Below are 17514 nucleotides of genomic sequence, written 5' to 3'. Positions count from 1 at the left end.
TAGAAATTATGGTTAATTTACCTTTCTATCCTAGAATCCAGAACACACGAACTACTTGATCAGTGTCCAATAGAGGCTGAATTAGGCTCTTAAACTACTCTGGGATGCTAACAGTATCCAGTATACATATCCACCTTATCTGGTTTGCAGTGAATCTTTTAATCAATGAAAATATTACTATTTTGTCTTTTTATGTCACTTAATTTTTTTTTTTTTTTTTTTGAGACAGAGTTTTGCTCTTGTTGCCCAGGCTGGAGTGCAGTGGCACAATCTCGGCTCACTGCAACCTCTGCCTCCCGGGTTCAAGCAATTCTCCTGCCTCAGCCTCCCGAGTAGCTGGGGTTACAGGCATGTGCCACCACGCCTGGCTAATTATGTATTCTTAGTAGAGACAGGGTTTCTCCATGTTGGTCGGGCTGGTCTCGAACTCCCAGCCTCAGGTGATCTGCTCACCTCGGCCTCCCAAAGTGCTGGGATTACAGGCATGAGCCACTGCGTCCCGCCATGTCACTTAATTTTCAAAAGAATGAGGAGGGTGCCAAGATAATTTAATGGGGTGGAAGAATAGTGTTTTCAACAAATGATGCTAGGACAACTGGATGTCCACATGCAAAAGAATGAGGTTCAGCTCCTTCCTTATACCATACATAAAAATCAACCCCCAAATCAATCATAGAATAAGTGTGAGATATACACTATAAAATTCTTAGGAAAAAAAACAGGCATAAAGCTTCATGATCTTGGATTAGAATGATTTCTAATGATTTCCTAGCTGTGACACCTAAAAGTACAAGCAACAACAACAAAAAAGGATAAATTCGACTGGGACTACAGCAAAATGAAAAAAGTTTTTATGGTGCATATAATACAGCACTAAAAAAAAAAAAAAAAAAATTACACCAAGAAAGTGAAAAGATGGCTGGGCCCAGTAGCTCACGCCTATAATCCCAGGACTTTGGGAGGCCGAGGTGGGCAGATCACTTGAGGTCAGGTGTTTGAGACCAGTGTGGGCAACATCGCAAAACAATGTCTCTACTAAAACTACAAAAATTAGCTGGGCGTGGTGGTGCATGCCTGTTGTCCCAGCTACTGAGGAGGCTGAGGCAGAAGGATTGCTTGAGCCTGGGAGATGGAGGTTGAAGTGAGTTGAGATGGTGCCACTGCACTCCAGCCTGGGCAACAGGGTGAGAGTCAGTCACAAGCACACACAAAAAGGTAAAAAGACACACAAAATAGGATCCCACACAAAATAGGATGAAATATGAAATATTTGCACATCATAATCTCATAAAGGATTTCTATCCAGAATATATAAAGAAGTCTTATAACCCAATAATAGAAAGGTAAATACAATTAGCAATAAGCAAAGGATTTGAATACACTTTTCTCCAAAGGAAATATACAAAGGCCAATAAACACATGAAATAATGTAAAACATCATTAACCCTTAGGGACATGCAAATAGAAATCACAATGAGATACCTCTTCATACTCACGAGGATGACTATAATAAAAAAGACAAATACTAACAAGAGTTGGCAAGGGTGTGGAGAGACTGAAACCCTCTTTCATTGCTGGTGGGAATGCAAAATTGTGCAGGCACTTTGGAAAACAATTTGTCAGTTCTTCAAAATGTTAAACATGGGGTTACCATGTGACCTAGGAATTCCACTCCTAGAGAACTGAAAACACACATCCACGCAAAAACTCATACATGAATGTTCATAGCAGTGTTATTCATAATAGCCTCAACGTGGAAATAATCCAAATGCCCATCAATGGATGAATAGATAAATAAGATGTAGTATATCCATATCATAAAACATTATTCAACAATAAAAAGAAATGAAGTAGTGACACATGTTATAACATGGATGAACCTTAAAAACATTATGCTGAGTGAAAGAAACCAGTCACAAAAGACCACATATTGTATGATTCCATTTATATGAAACAGATTGGTGGTCACCTAGTGCTGGGAAGGGAGAGAGGATGAGGTGACTCTTTAATGAGCATGGGATTTCTGTTGGGGGAACAAAAATGTTGTGAACTTAGATTCTGGTGATGGGTGTGCAACTTGGTGAATATACTAAAACAACTACATTGTATGCATTAAATAGGTTAATTTTATAGTATATAAACACTATTATCAATAAAGATATAAAAAAACAAAAGAAAGGAACTAGCAAGTATTAGTGCAAAAATAACCTGATGGACATACCATGTGATGTGGTTTGGCTGTGTTCCCACCCAAATCTCAACTTGAATTGTATCTCCCAGAATTCCCACGTGTTGTGGGAGGGACCCAGGGGGAGGTAATTGAATCATGGGGCCTGGTTTTTCCCATGCTATTCTGGTGACAGTGAATAAGTTTCACGAGATCTGATGAGTTTATCAGGGGTTTCCACTTTTGCTTCTTCCTCATTTTTTTTCTCTTGCTGTTGCCATGTAAGAAGTGCCTTTCACTTCCCGCCTCCTGCCATGATTCTGAGGCCTCCCCAGTCATGCAGAACTGTAAATCTAATTAAACCTCTTTTTCTTCCCAGTCTTGGGTATATCTTTATCAATGGCATGAAAATGTCTCAGACAATGAAGGAATAATTCTGTTTCCTTTACATACTCCTTATAGATCTTCTTAGCACCCCAAATGGATCTGACAGTCTAGGTGAGTATTTCCTAAGTATCTATTGATCATATTCAGAACTGGTTGCAAAATCTGATGAATATTATGTTTCTTCCCAGAAAACATAAGTGCACATGTTAATACATTCACATACAAGCATACACACAATTTTATGGGGTTCTCTGAAATTCACTGAAGAAAGTGCTCTTAGAAAAAGTGTTTCCTGGTGAAAGAGTTTGGGAAATCTCACAGGGAAGAATTGTGATGTGAAGAAATATATTAAGGACTCCGAGGCATCTTGGCGTCAAACAACCTAGTAGCTTTGTTTAACCCAGTATTTCTTGGCCATGTTAGATTAGAAAAATCCACTTATAAACATCTGGTGGACCACAAATTCTCTTGTGGAACATAGTTTAAGAAAGAAGAAATTGGGAAGAGTTTATTCATAGGCTATCCTTTCAGAGCAGTGAGTCGTTGGCTGGATGTAAGAATCTCTGGGAAGCTTTTACACAATGTTCAGGTTGCACTTAAATCAATTATATCACCATCTCTGTAGCTGAAACCCAGGAATCTGTGTTCTTTAAAGCTCTTCAAGTGATTCCAATAGGGAGCCAAGGCTTGAGAATAAGTGTCACAGGGCAGTTCATAGGTGTCCCTAGGAAGCTTGTTCATCACTCAGGGCCTCAGGTTCATAGATCTGGGATGGACCCCTCTCATTGTCTACAAGCATCCAGGTGAGTTGGGTGTATTTGGTCCTACGCCATTCTTTAAGAAGAAGCATTAAGAATGAAAGAGTAAAACATCTGGCTCAATCAATTTATCACCATAAACTGCAATTTTAAAATGATATTAATAGTTATTGTGATAAAAGAGAAGTTCTCACAGCCTGGTTTCCAGGGCAGCAGCAATCAACATCACTTTGTAGCGTGTTAAAAAATTTAAATATTTGGGCCCCATCCCAGATCCAGTGAATTAGAAAGTCTGGGGGTATGGCCCACCAATTTGTGTCTTCACAAGCCCTCCACAGTGATTCTGATGCATGCTGAAGTTCAAGAATTACTGTAGCATTCATTACCTATATGTTTTAAATAAACTAATTAGTATATTGATTATTTGACAATCAGCTTGTCTGTGCTTATCTCAGTTCTGCAGATAGAAATCCCAATCATCTTGAAAGTGATTAATTTCCATTAAACTTACTCTGACCCTTAAAATTGCTGATAATACACACAATTTAAATTTATGATATTTTTGTGAAAGAGGTTAAAACTGAGAAGCCTCTCAGAGATAAAGATTTGGATATGACTACACTCACTCTGGTCTGGGGAGAAATATTCCTTTTAACTACATTTGAGCACAAAGGAGATTGACTGAAATTAGCAGAGAATTGCCATTATATTTTGGTTTAATAAGGTTTGCCAGAAAAGAGAGTGGTGGTGAAACTAATGGCATATTTATCAACACAACACACAAATGGAAGTCAGATAATTCCATTTGAAGGCTTCACAAGTTCAGGGACTTTTCCCAGCAATTATCTCCCCAAGAGGAGGAAGCAGTTGATAAACAACTCTGGGTGAGAGTCCATCCTAATGGCTGGGGCTCAGCTTGGCTGTGAGGAATAATGAGTGAAAGTTTAGGACATCGTTTCCTGCAGTGTAGTTCAGGCAACTGGGATCCAGAAACAAGGTTTGCTAATGGCTAGACCTAAAAATCCTCACAATTAAACAGAGTTATGTCAGTCTCTTCCTATTTTATAGATTCCTGGGATATTCTGCAATTGAGAGCCACTAACTTCATAAACTTAAAAGAATATTTGTCATAGCTAGTTCGTACTCAGTGCTGGGCGGGGGTACTCCTGTTATCTCCTGTCAGGGAATTTCTCCTTGTGAATTTTGCAGATATATTTTGCCCAGAATAGACACTAATTCTGGTCTATGCTTCTGTTGAGTGGAAAAGCACTGAAAACAAGCCAGCCTCTTTGTGCTCATTTTCTCTTGATAAATTTGAGAACATACTCTCCTAAATATGTGCATAAGCAATCAGGAATTGGGTAGGATTATTCTGTGATGATTACTATTGCCTATTTTCTCAACTAAGAAATAACACAGGCAAACGGAATATAAGACTATATATGATGGCCAAAACAAGGGGCCTTACTCACAGTCTAGAGGTACGCTGTGTACATCAACTGTCCAGAAGGCAATATGGGGCCCAGGACAGACTCTACTTAGAACTGGAGGGCAAGTGGATGGCACTGCCTGTTTCCCAAGGCTGTCCTTCCTGACCACCACGCTGCTTGATAGAACCATGAACCCTGTGTGTTTTATCCCTCTTCCAGCTCTTCCGACCCCTAGGGTCCCCTCCTTAGCCATTTTTACCATGTCCTTTGGAATACAGTTCCCTTGTATCTCCAACCTCTTTGTGAAATGTTGTCTCCACCTCCTTGCCTTCTACAGGCCCTTATTCTCTTATTTGCCAAATCTTGAGTAAAGGTGGCACATTCTCCCATATCTGCTCCAATCAGGTGCTGGTTGCCCATCATCCAGCAGTGAAAGCCATCTTATCCATCCTGCCTGTCTCCGTCTCTGTGCTCTGCCAACTCTCAGGGCACTGTGCCTCTTTCCTTAAGGTCATTGGCATCTAGCTCAGTCCTCCTTTCCACTTTCACCCCTGAAATCATATTCCAGGATCTCAGTGGTTGTTGGTCATTGGCCCTGGTTTCTGTGGCTTTCTCTGTGGGACTGTGGGACTGTGGGACTGTGGGACTGTGGGACTGTGGGACTCCTGGCATGGAGAACTACTTGGAATTCCTGAACAAGACAAGGTCTCTGCTGTGCCTGTGCCTTGTATATTCTGTTTGCTCTGCCTGGGATGCTGCTTCTCCTCCACCTTCCTACCAAAGCCCAACTCCTTCCCCAGGTTCTCCTCCTCTGGGAAGCCTTCTGTTTCTGTTTTCCAACAGTGTGGCACATAGACCTTTACAATAATACTTATTGTTTAAGCTTATGATACATTCTTCTTGTTATTTAGTTTTTTATCATACTGAGCACCTAAACTATGCCAAGAAGTACGGGACTTCAGTGATTGAACCTCATGTTTGAATAATTGTTTAAAGAATTCTGTTTTTATCATTGGAAACTATTGGCTTTACCTGCAGACATTCAGTTTCCAATGTCCATGCTAAATTATTTTTGAGACATTGAAGTCTGGGTTTTAAATAATCACAACCAAATGGTGCCTCTCTCCTTGGGTTTTGTGTCTCAGCAAATGGCTCTCCAATCCATGAACTGCTCCAACCCCTCATTTAGCTCCAGCTCAGTTTTAGAGGATCCAGCATCTGGCCAATGCCCATCTAAGACACTGGATTTTTCAAAAGCACATCTGTCAACATGTAGCCAGAGATAGCAAAAAATCAGTGGTTCTGATACATCAGTGCTCGTCGTAATTGCCTTGGGGAGAAGGGGGAGTTTAAAAAAACATGGAGACTCAGGATTCCTTGGAAATTCAGATTTCTTAGGTCTAGGAATCTGCACATTAGTGAAATACCCAAGTGGTGCCGGTGAGCTGTGTGCACTGCTCCGTAGTCTTCACGTCGTATATCATTAGCGAGAAAAACTCTAGAGAAAAGCCCTTTCTCAGTTACTACCTGATATCAGTCCCTCAGCTTTAGGACAGGAATGGCCCAAGGACAGTTTGTGGTTTAAAAGCATTGCTTTTTCTGTTTTTTTTTTTTTTTTTTTTTAAGTTTGCAAAGCCCTGGTTGAAGATAATTCAAAGAAAGGATTTTTCTGCATGTGTGTATACACACACACACACACACCTTCTTTTGTCATTAAAATGAAAAATTCACTTATTGTGTGTATGTATGTTTATGAATATTTGCACACTATATATATTTATTAATATGATTTACTTTTTGCTTTGTTCTGTTTTTTCCTTAGCTGCTAGGAAACAAAGTCAACTTTTCAGTGCTCAAATGGAGAAACAGAAACATCAAATTAATGAGCTTTAGGCTTCCTGGAACAGATCGGCATACACAGAATAATAAGAGCTAACATTTATTGAACACTATCTATAGGCGAGCTCCTTGATATATTATTATTTCATTGAATCTTCTGAAATCCCTATGAATATGGAATATGCATGGATATGAATAATGTATATCCTCACTTTACATATGAAGAAATCAAGGGATGCATCCCTTATCAGATAAAGTAAGGCCCAGGGTGGTGTGAAGACACTGTGTACCCAGGAAAGAATGGAGATATTAAGCGTGAAGGAGAACTCAGATGGGATGGAGTCCAAGTGAAATTCCATTAAAAATTATTTTCTTCTCAGTTTTTGCTTTGGGCAATATTAAGACAATTTGTCTAAACATGTCAGCAGATCACTTTTAGATTGCTGATATGCTTATGCTGGAATAGGTACAGACGTCATATCATTCAAGCTTGGAAAATGTTAAAGCTATGGCCTCAAATCCACAGCACCTCCCCCTACTGATCATAGCACACTGTCAGAAAGTCACACTGGCTGTGAAGCAGGTGGTAACTTGAAATGGGTTTCTAATGTAAATTCTCTGACATGGTTGCATGTTTGTTTAGGGCAGGAGGGTGTGGAGTTACTCAGATTGACTCATTGGTAGGTAGCACAATGTATTTCATAAAGAACCTACAGAAATACAGATATCTCTAAACCCCCAAACTAATGCCAGTTTAAAACAAATTATTGTTTTAGACTTTTAATATAAATCTAACTGCTAGTCATCTTATTTATAGACTACATACTACAGAGTCTATAGGCTATTGATTAAGATATACAAGTTATCTGTGCCTTATGAAGGGGATATACTTTTGCAAGTAGCTCTCTCCTAAGACTTGTACGGGCTGTCAGAAGTGGAGATATTAGAATATGATTCCCTTCTTTTGCAACAGCATTTTATTCTAAAATCAATGCCATAACTTTCATAGCTAATGGATTTTGTTGGTATGCATTCATTTGCTGCAGAGAAAATCATTGCTTAAATCAGGTTGCTCCAAATAGGATTGACTAAAGCAAGCAAGATGGTATTCTTGTCAAAGCCACCTCATATTCCAATTGACATATTGTATTCTAGTGGTGACAGCTGAAGGCTAGAGTTTTGATTAATCCATTTTCTTCTCATTATAAACACAATCTCTCTTCCCTGAAGGTCCCAGCAATCCCTCTAGCAAGTGTTAGACCTTGACAGAACAATGCTTATCCTTTGGCGACCACAGTGTGTACAAGAGAGAAAGAGCTGGTTTTGTTTTCTAAATCTCCTTGGGCATTGTTGGAAAGGGCTCATTTGTGAATGCATGTGTTTCAAGCTCAAGGCTGTATTTTGTTTTTCTTTCACATGGAAGGACTAGGAGAGAGAGGGAGCAGGTGTGCAGGTAACCCACAGCATGACAGATGCCTGCTGCAGAGTGATTTCAAAGTCCACAGTGAGGCAGTACCCAAAGCAGGGCCCCCAGGATGGATGCAGGATAGAGAGTGGGGCAGCATCTCCTCCAAGTACACCTCTGTTCTGGACTATGTAAGTCAGATATTGTAGACTGACCTTGCTCCCCAAACTCATAGGCTAAACTATTAAGGAAAACCAGAAGCTTATTCTCTGGGCTGCTGCTGTTGATAGTCATAACTGTTTTTGAGACTCTGAGGTTTTACAACAGTCAAGAGCATCCCAAGTTACCCAGTGACCACTTTGATATTCAGTCACCAAATACATCTGGGAAGAAAGGAAAGAGGAGGTGATGGTGCCCACTAAGAACTGGCTTCATGTAACAGGGAGGTGATGAGCTGTTTCTCAAACCTGGTTAAGATATGTGATCAAACATATAGTCCAACAGTAGAAGGAATTTGGGAAATTACTGTTCTCCCCAAGTCCAGGACTTTGGTACCATCATGATGTGGACCCTGCTTGAGGCCAATATCATGCAGCTGAAAGTAAAGTACTGCCAACACCAAGTGAATCTTAGTAGGTAAATACGAGGTCATACTTAGTATACGCTGCTAATCTGAGGTCTGTGAGCTCCGTACCTGTCATATACTGTGAGTTACTGATCTGATTTACCCTCATACAATAATTTTAAAATTTCATTTTGCACCAAAATAAGCTGGAGGGTTCAGTGAAACACAGGATCCCATCTCATGTGTTTCTGATTCAGTAGGTCTGGGATGGGGCCTGAGTGTCTAGGTGATGCTGTTGCTGCTGGTCCAGGGACCAGATTTGAGAACGATGGTCTGAGGTGTTGGGCAAGAAAATGTTTTACTTGCCCCATTTGAAAAATGGGGGACTTCAGTACTGGCCTACATGACTTCAGTTGTTTGAATGTCTGTGCATGAATGGGAAAGAGAAATATTTATTAAGACACTCTTACGTGCCCGAAACCTCATGCATTACCTCACTGAGTGCTCACAGCAGCCTGATAGGTAGTTATTGTCCTCGCTTCCGAGTTAAGAGAATGGAAGCTCTCAGAGGTCAGTTAACTTGCTTAAGTCCATGAAAGTAGCAAGTGCTGAGGCTGAGGTTCACCTGGGTTGATCTGGCTCCAAATCTGTAGACTTTTCATGACATCTGGGCTTGTCCTTACAACAACTTGTCTGCCTTTTTGTAAGAGGGATCTTCTAAAGCCCCAAAGAAGGAAAAAGTAAGGCTAAGCAAAAACATGCATCTCGGTTGACTATGCGGACCACTGATTTATTTGTTTTAGGAAGAGGCTGTCCAAACTCTGGACACCACACCCCCAATCACGCTGAATTTCCTTGCTTCTGCCAGTGACACTGATTACCTTCCTTGAATTCTGATGGCTTTGCCCCCGACCTTGACTCTGATCTTATCTCATTCAGCTATCCAGTCAGCACTCCTAGCCTTTGAACAACAGGCTTATCCTAAAAGGGTTCCTGATAAATCCTCCCATGAATGATGATTGCCTGCCGAGCCACCTTACCCATGAGGATGCCATTCAGAACTGGGGCAGACTGAACCTCATATCCTGTCTCACCCTCTCTATCTCTATCTCCAAGGCCCTAGTCATCACTGCTTCCAAAGTACAGGAATGGTGACTTCTGTTACTTTTAATGGTTAGTGTGGATCACAGCATTCCAGGTCTGCCATGTGGCAGTTTGGTTAATTCATTCCACAAAAAGACGAGAATATAAGTTCTGTTCCAAGCCTTGCACACTGTGGTTGCATACTTTTGGGTAACAGTGGTAGGAGAAAGAAGGCAGCAGAGTTGGAGCAGAGAACCAAATTTAAATTCTGATGGCCACCTATTAACATACAGCAAGTGCCAATAGGAGGCATGATCCTTTGCAGGATTCTTCCCAGATTATCCAGGGGGTTTTATCGTAAATTCCCAGTAAGACATTTTATGTCTTAATTTCCAATAAATATAGAGAGGTGGTATTCTTTTCTTCACAGAGTGAGTTTCATTTTCCATATTTTATTATGTAATATAGTATCATAAAGTAGAAGAAATGAGCCAAGGACCACATGTTTTCTATTAAAACAGAAAAGATTCACATCCTTCCCTCTATCCCTCCAACTTTTTTACTGATTAAAATAAGCAAGGTTCTTTTTAAAACAGGAGGGAGTTCAACCTTCCCCTTTGCCTCCACTCTATCCCCCTGGCCCCAACATAACACTTTCATTAGTTCAGACTAAGTTCATTAAACACAGGAGAAGGAGCCCTAAAAGTTCTTCTTGTAAAATATTGGCCCAATTTTATCCTCATTCTCCAGCTGTCCCTTAATTATCCAGCAGAGCTGGGGCATATAATAAGGTAATCCAGATAAATAGCACTTGGCTTATTTTAAGTAAATGTCAAACCAGGTTAGTCTGCAGAGTTCTGCTTTTTCTCCATTAATGAAATGCCCATGGGAAATAACCAATGTTCTTTCTTCAAAAAATATAGAATTGTGGGCCCTGAGTTTTCAATGACTGCCAATTAAATCACTATTCAAGCATTAGGTACTCACTGCAAAAGCACCGCTGGAACTTCAGCCACCTCGGTATCTGCCTGATAACAGTGCAACAATGAGGAGAGCAGAACATTGTGGAGAGTAGAACATTGTCCTTTCAAAATGGAAATGAAGACTCAGAGGTTTGTGTAATAAACATGGAGCAGATGAGCATCTTGAATAAAACAAATGGGATTTTACTCTCAGAAAAGTGAGAAAATGCCATCTAAAACAGGTTTGGATTAATTTTCATAATTGTGAGTCATTCATTAGCTATATAAGTGCATGGCTACATTTAGATCTATGTTTACACACATTTATTTTGTGCCTGCTCGGCTTGGACTTTTCCAGCATCCCCACCTGCCTGGATCCTGGACTTTGCCACACCTGCCTGGCAGGATGGAACTCACAATGCTGTTTGTTCGCTACTACAACTGGGCTGCCAAGTGCCAATGGAGACAATAACTCAACCATGAGGATTAATGCCACTACATATTGCTAGTCTCCAATTTCAGCTGGACCACTCTTCTATTTGTCCTTGGTCAACTTCCTTTTCGATTCTTCTCAGTGGCCATTTCAGAACTATTCCTTTCTCCTGCAGTCTCCTTACCAAACTCCTGTCCTCTTTTGCTCATCAGACACCACGAGTCCTGCCTTGTTCAGAGCAAAGAGAAAGAACCACTCTGTAGAGGGCACTCTCTCAAATTCCTGTGCTCTCCTTTCAGGCCAGGTAATGGATAACAAAGCCTCAGCTCCTAGGATTCTTCCTTATTATGCCTTTGATTCCCCTCCGCCATGCCATGCACACCCCACAGGGCACGTGGCTTGGCTTGGTATCGTAATCTTGGCCCCACTTGTAACCTTTGAACTTGAAGACCACTCTTGATTTCCTCAACTTTGAAACTCAGTACTTCTTGGGATTTGGTTTGTGCTCACATCTGTTCCTGAAAGTCTCACTTTCCTTTGCTGTCGTGCCCAAACTTCAGCTTCAGCCCCTATTGTGCCAACCCTGGCCTTCTACAAGGAAAGGCTCAAATAAAAATGTGTTGATACCATAATCTTCCCTCAAGAAACCCTTTTTGTTTCTCTAGGATCACACACACATACACACACACACATAAAATAAACAAAACAAAGGCGTCCCTTGTACTCAAATTTCCACCATCTCTAAATACCAGTCCCTCCCTCTCACTAAGGATCCTTGATGTATCAATTACCCATCTCTCTCTTGGAGTTTCAATCTCTTTATTGGTACTGGTTCTTTCCCTGTAGCTTATAAATTCACCAAAAAAAAAAAAAAAAAAAAAAAAAGAAAAAAAGAAGAAAAGTAGATTCCTCCCTGAATTCTGCCTTTTCCTCCAGGTACCACTGAGCATCTCTCTTTCCATTCACAGCCGTTTTTTTCAGAAGAGTAATCTATATTTGCTGTCACCCTTTCCTCATTTCCCTCTCCAACCCCATTGTGGTCAGGCTTCTGCCACTCTGCTAAAATGCTCTAGTGTAAGTCCCCATTGACCTTCACATTACCAATTCAATAGACACCATACTGGATCTATGCAGCAGCATCAGACCTGCTGAATTCTCCTCCTGAAACTGTCTGCTCCTTTGTCTTTCATGACAGTTCTCATGGTTCTCTTTTCATCAGTCTGCTTGGCTGGCTTTTCCTCTGCTCTCCTGTTAAGCACATTGGTGCTCCCCAAGGCTCTGTCCTTTCCACTCCACTTACTCTCCCAAGATAATCTAACTGCCTCCCAAGCTTCTAGGTACTATGCTCTGCCAATGACTTCCAAATTATATTTCTGGCCCAACTCTCCTCTGGGCATCTGACAATGCCACCTGGATAGCTCCAGAATTATGTGACATCCAACATGTCCGTAACCAAAATTATTTTCCTCATCTTCCTGCCTTCCTTATACCGATTTTAATAAAATCTGAATGCATGGCCCCCTCTAGACCCCTCTCTGACTCTCTATTCAATGACTCTTGCAAGCTCTGGTCTGCTGATCCCACTTTTCATGATCACTCAGAGCTGTCCCACCTCTTCATCACTACTGCTGTACTTATCCTCTTACCTGACCTACTGCAGGAACTTTCCAACTGAGCTGTAAGAAGGGTCAGAGGCTATATCTAGACCAACAACTTCCCTCCTTTCCTCTACTGTGCTTCAGATTAAATCAGCGTTTTTTTAAGCTTGGCCAAATATTGGAATCAATTAGAAAACTTCAGAAAAATACTGATGCTTGGCTCCCGATTTCCCAAAACATGTTATAATTAGTTGGGGCAGTTCTAGGCACTGGAATTTTAAAAACTCTGTAGGTGATTCAAGTATTTAGACAAGATCAAGAACCATGGGTCTAAACTATCGTCCAGATCACTGTCTTCGCACTACCTCTGTGACATAAAACCCGAGCTCATATACAGGACATAGGATACTAGTATAAGATATCACACAGGTAAGACTCAGAGTGGAGGATAACTGAGGATTTGGGCAGTGTGATGGGACAGCGGACAGGGTGACAGAAAGGGAGGGAGAGAGGAGCAAAGGCAGGAAGTGAGAGGGAGCCACTGCTCCTAGCAACTCACTAACCTGTGCGGTGTCACAGGGCTCCTGCTTCATGGAAGACTGTGACCTGCTTCCAATGTGATTCAGAGCCTGCTCCTGACTGCGGACCCCATGGAGTGGTTCCCACTACAATGAGCTGGGCTTTTCTTGGCACATGAGGTTTATACAGACCACTTCTCAGCTGATCCACTTGTGAGAAGATCCAGACTTTTCTGGCAGTCGTGGCCAGAAAGCAGCATCATATGTACAGCTGAGGAGGGCTACAAGAGCCAGCTTTCCCCAGCTGGCAGGACTCCTGGACACAGCTTCCCCAGCCAGCCTCCCTGCAGGATGAAGATGCTACCAATTCCTATACCCGTTCTGCACACAGGGAGGTGTTGCAGTGAATAGGGAGCCGGGTGCAGTGGGGCAACAATTTTCCTTGTCAATGAACTTTCAAGAATGGAAAGTTTCTCTTGGCTTAAGAAAGCCAAAACAGTTGCCTTATAAAACAAGCAGCAATCTTTCATTCATAAGCACACTGGGTACAGATGACAACTAAGACCTCTTGGATTCTAGAGTTGTCTACTGTCGGGTATTGTGTGGTAATATCTAATAGTGGTTTTAACTTGCATTTCCCTAATGAACAAAGGTGTTGGGCAGCTTTTCATGTGCTTATTTGCCATTCATATATCCTCCCTGAAGAAGTGTCTGGTCAAGTCTTTTGCCATTTCTTTTGCCTTTTAATGTAATTTTAGAAAATAAACTTTATTTTTTAGAACAGTTTTGATTTGTAAGAAATTTGCAAATATTATAGAGTCTCCCTACATCATGTATTCAGTTTCCCCTGTGATTAAAATCTTGCATAAAAAATACGGTACATTTGCTCCAATTAATGAAGCAATGTTGATGCATCATTATTAACTAAAGTCTACACTTAATTCAGATTTCCTTTCTTTTAACCTGATGTCCTTTTTCTGTGGCAGCATCCCATCCAGGATACCACAGTACATTTAGTCATCATGCCTCCTTAGGCCTCTTGGCTGTGACAGTTACTCAGACTTCCCTGTTTTTTTTGATGACTGTAATAATTTTAAGATGTACTGGCCAGGCATTTTATAGAGCATCCCTGAATTGAAATCTGTTTCATGTTTTTCTAATTAAATATTAGACTGAGATTGTAGGTTTGGGGGAGCAAGGCCACAGAGGAAAATGCCATTCCCATCATATCTTACCAAGAGTATCTTCTATCAACTGTTGATGTTGGCCTTGATCATCTGGCTCAGGTGGTGTGTGTCAGGCTTCACCACTGTAAAGTTATCCTTCCCCCTTTTCATAGTGCACTCTTTGGAAGGAAGTCATTATGCACAACCTACACTCAAGGAGTGGGTAGTTCTGCTCCCTCTTCTTGAGGGCGGACTTATATAAATTTCATGGAATTCTTCTGCTTTTGCTGATTTTTCAACTGAATGTGTTTATTTACTCTTGAGTCTTAAGAGTTCTTTATATGCTCAGCACACAAGTCCTTCATCAGATATATGAATTGCAAACATTTACTTTTCGACCACAGTTTGTCTTTTTATTTTCTTAACAGTATTTTTGTAAGACAACAGTTATAAATTTTTACTCATTTCCAAATTATTCATTTTCTGTCTTCTGGATAGCCAGAAAGCTGGGGTCTAGTCACAACTCTGCTGCAACTGCAACCATATTCAGGGCTAAGCAAGAGGGCAGAGAGGAGGTAGGTCTTCCATACCCTTTTGGGATTACAGATCCTTGAATTACAATGGAAGGGTCCTCTCCCTCAGGGTTTTAGGGATCTGCAGACTAGACTCCTGTTGTAGCTGCTGCAGCGGAACTGTCTGGGAGTTCAGGCAAAGAATTGAGAGGAAAAAACTCCACTGGTTGTCCCTTTTGCATGTCTTGAGTTAGACCTAGGGGGCTTCTCCTGGCATTCTCTCTGTCTGTACTCAAGGTTCCCTTCCAGCCTTTGGGTTGCCTTGATTCCACGCTGTGAAATTCCATAGGAAAATGAGAAACCACCATAGTGGTACCTCAAGTTCTGGTCTTGTTCCCCAATTGGCCTGCTGCTATTTATTTTTTCAGAGTACTCCAATAGTGATTCCATGCATTCTATCCAAGCTTGATAGCTCCAGTTCAGAGTGGGCTTGATGAGACTTAAGGGAGTTCCAGGCCAAGCTCTTGCCAGGAGCCAATCTGTCTTTGTGCTTTCCCAGGGAGACTCTGTTCTCAGGCTCCACATGGGCAGTACCTGAACTGCAGGCTCCTCCCCTCACCCAACAGGTGCAATGCTGCAGGACTCCAGATCCCAGTTCTCACAGATGCAAATAAGCAGAAAATCAGAACATCTTGCTTAATGTGTGTTCTGTTGGATGACTAGAGAGGAAAAATCTTAGGAAGAGTTTCTAAGGCTAAATTTTGATTGGCTAGTGACTAATCCTCCCTTTTATCCATATCTAGGATTAATTTCTTCTAAATCATGATTGCTATTCTGCAGTGGTTTAGTGGAAAGAGTTTGGGGATTGGAATAAAAGGTTTGATTCTAGTCCTGAACACTTATTAACTATGAAGGCAAGTCCATCAAGCTCATGGAGCCTGCTTTCTCAAACTTAAAATGGGATAACCTACTGCACATAGTTGATATGAGGGTCAAATAAAAGCTGTTTGCTACTGACAAGCTTCTCAGTTGGTTACATCTTCTTCTTCCAGGTTCCGATAGCATTCGGTACTTCCCAGTGTGTAATTCTCAACCCAACTGCAACTACTTTTTCAATGACTCCTCTGGACTAGACTATAAGCTCCTTGAACAAGGCAGACACTGTACTTGCCTGATTCACTACTATATTGCCAGGCATAAGAGTTGCTAAATAAAAATGTGTTCAATTATACTATTATAAAACTGATGTTGCTAAAATGATCATTATGATGTTATGTCACACATTTAATATCATATTGTGGTATCAACGTAAACTCATTAGTAAGCAGAACTAAAGATTTTAAGTCAAAAGAAATAATGAATAAATGAAAATTAATGTTTTGAAGAAAATATGGATTTTTACCACCACTCCTACCAACAAAAATCTATTCAACTCTATTCAAAGATTTAGGTTTGCTATCCAGATACCTCTAAAAGAAGAAAATACAGCAGTCTTAGAAGAATGAATCTTTCCTCACGTTGTCAGCTTGACACATTTAGGACAGAATCTCTCCTTCAGTGCTTAACATTTTGATTCACAGACTGAGGTCTCAGAAGCTAAAAAAATGGAAATATGTCATCTAAATGTCAGCACTGATTTTATGATATTCTAGAAGGAAGCAAACAGGAACACATGAGAGTTTAGGTGTCCTGTCTGAGAGTTCAGTGCACAGTGTCTTGGAAAAACCTGAGTAGAGTGTGTGTGGCATCTTGGAAGGATTAGAAATTGGAGTAATGATCATGCATCTTGGTAAAAAGCCCTTAGCTTCTGTATTATTGACAGTTCTCCAGAGAGCAGACCAATGGGAAATATATCTATATCGATACATGTATATAAAATGAGGAATCAGCTCATGTGATTATGGAGGCTGAGAAATCCCATGACCTGCCATCTACAAGCTGGACTAGACTATAAGCTCTGTGAACAAGGCAGACTAGGAAAGCTGGTGGTGTACTTCCAGTATGAGCCTGAAGGCCTGAGAACTAGAGGAGCCAATGGTGTAACTCTCAGTCTGAGTGCAGTAGATGATCAGATGAGATGTCCCAGCTCCAGCAGTGAGGGAGAAAAGAAGGACAAATTCCTTCCTCTACTCCTTGTTCCATTCAGACCCTCAACAGGTTAAATGATGCCCACTCTCATTAAAGAGGACCATCTACTTTATGGAGTAAGTGCTAATCTCCTCCAGAAACACCCTCACCAACACACCCAGAAATAATGTTGAACTAGACATCTGGGTACCTCTGATCCAGTCAAGGTGACCCATGAAATTAACTATCATAGATTCTATGGTAATAGCTGCAGAGTTCTATGATCATCTTTCATGGTAGCTTTATTTTACAGCCGTTTTCACACTTGTCTATTTAACTAATCATGTTTCCCCTAAACCTATTCTTCCTCAATTTGTTCTTTTTCCTGGCAAATGATACCACCTGGCCATCCCAGCCTGAAAGTGGGGAGTTTACCCAGACTTCACCATTCATTTCTATCACACCCATATGCACTGGGCTACCCAATCCTTTGAATCCTGAATATTTCTTGCATCTATCTCCTTCTTTATATTTCTACCAGGTACACCACAGGCCTCTCTCTGTCTGAATAAGACACTTAAAGTTGTTAAATGAAATATTTTCTCCTTCTTCCCTCCTGGCCTC

The 17514-nt window shown here is 41.0% G+C and overlaps 1 protein-coding gene across 1 annotated transcript in view; it reads right to left on the bottom strand.

The window, feature by feature from the left end:
* Positions 1 to 17514, bottom strand: part of KCNB2 (potassium voltage-gated channel subfamily B member 2) — a 416387-nt gene that overhangs the window by 167135 nt on the left and 231738 nt on the right. The window lies entirely within an intron of this gene.

Source organism: Rhinopithecus roxellana, chromosome 9, assembly GCF_007565055.1.
Source record: "Rhinopithecus roxellana isolate Shanxi Qingling chromosome 9, ASM756505v1, whole genome shotgun sequence".
Lineage (NCBI taxonomy): Eukaryota > Metazoa > Chordata > Mammalia > Primates > Cercopithecidae > Rhinopithecus > Rhinopithecus roxellana.
Note: the sequence above shows the minus strand (reverse complement) of the source record. Positions and strands in the feature narration are given on the sequence as shown.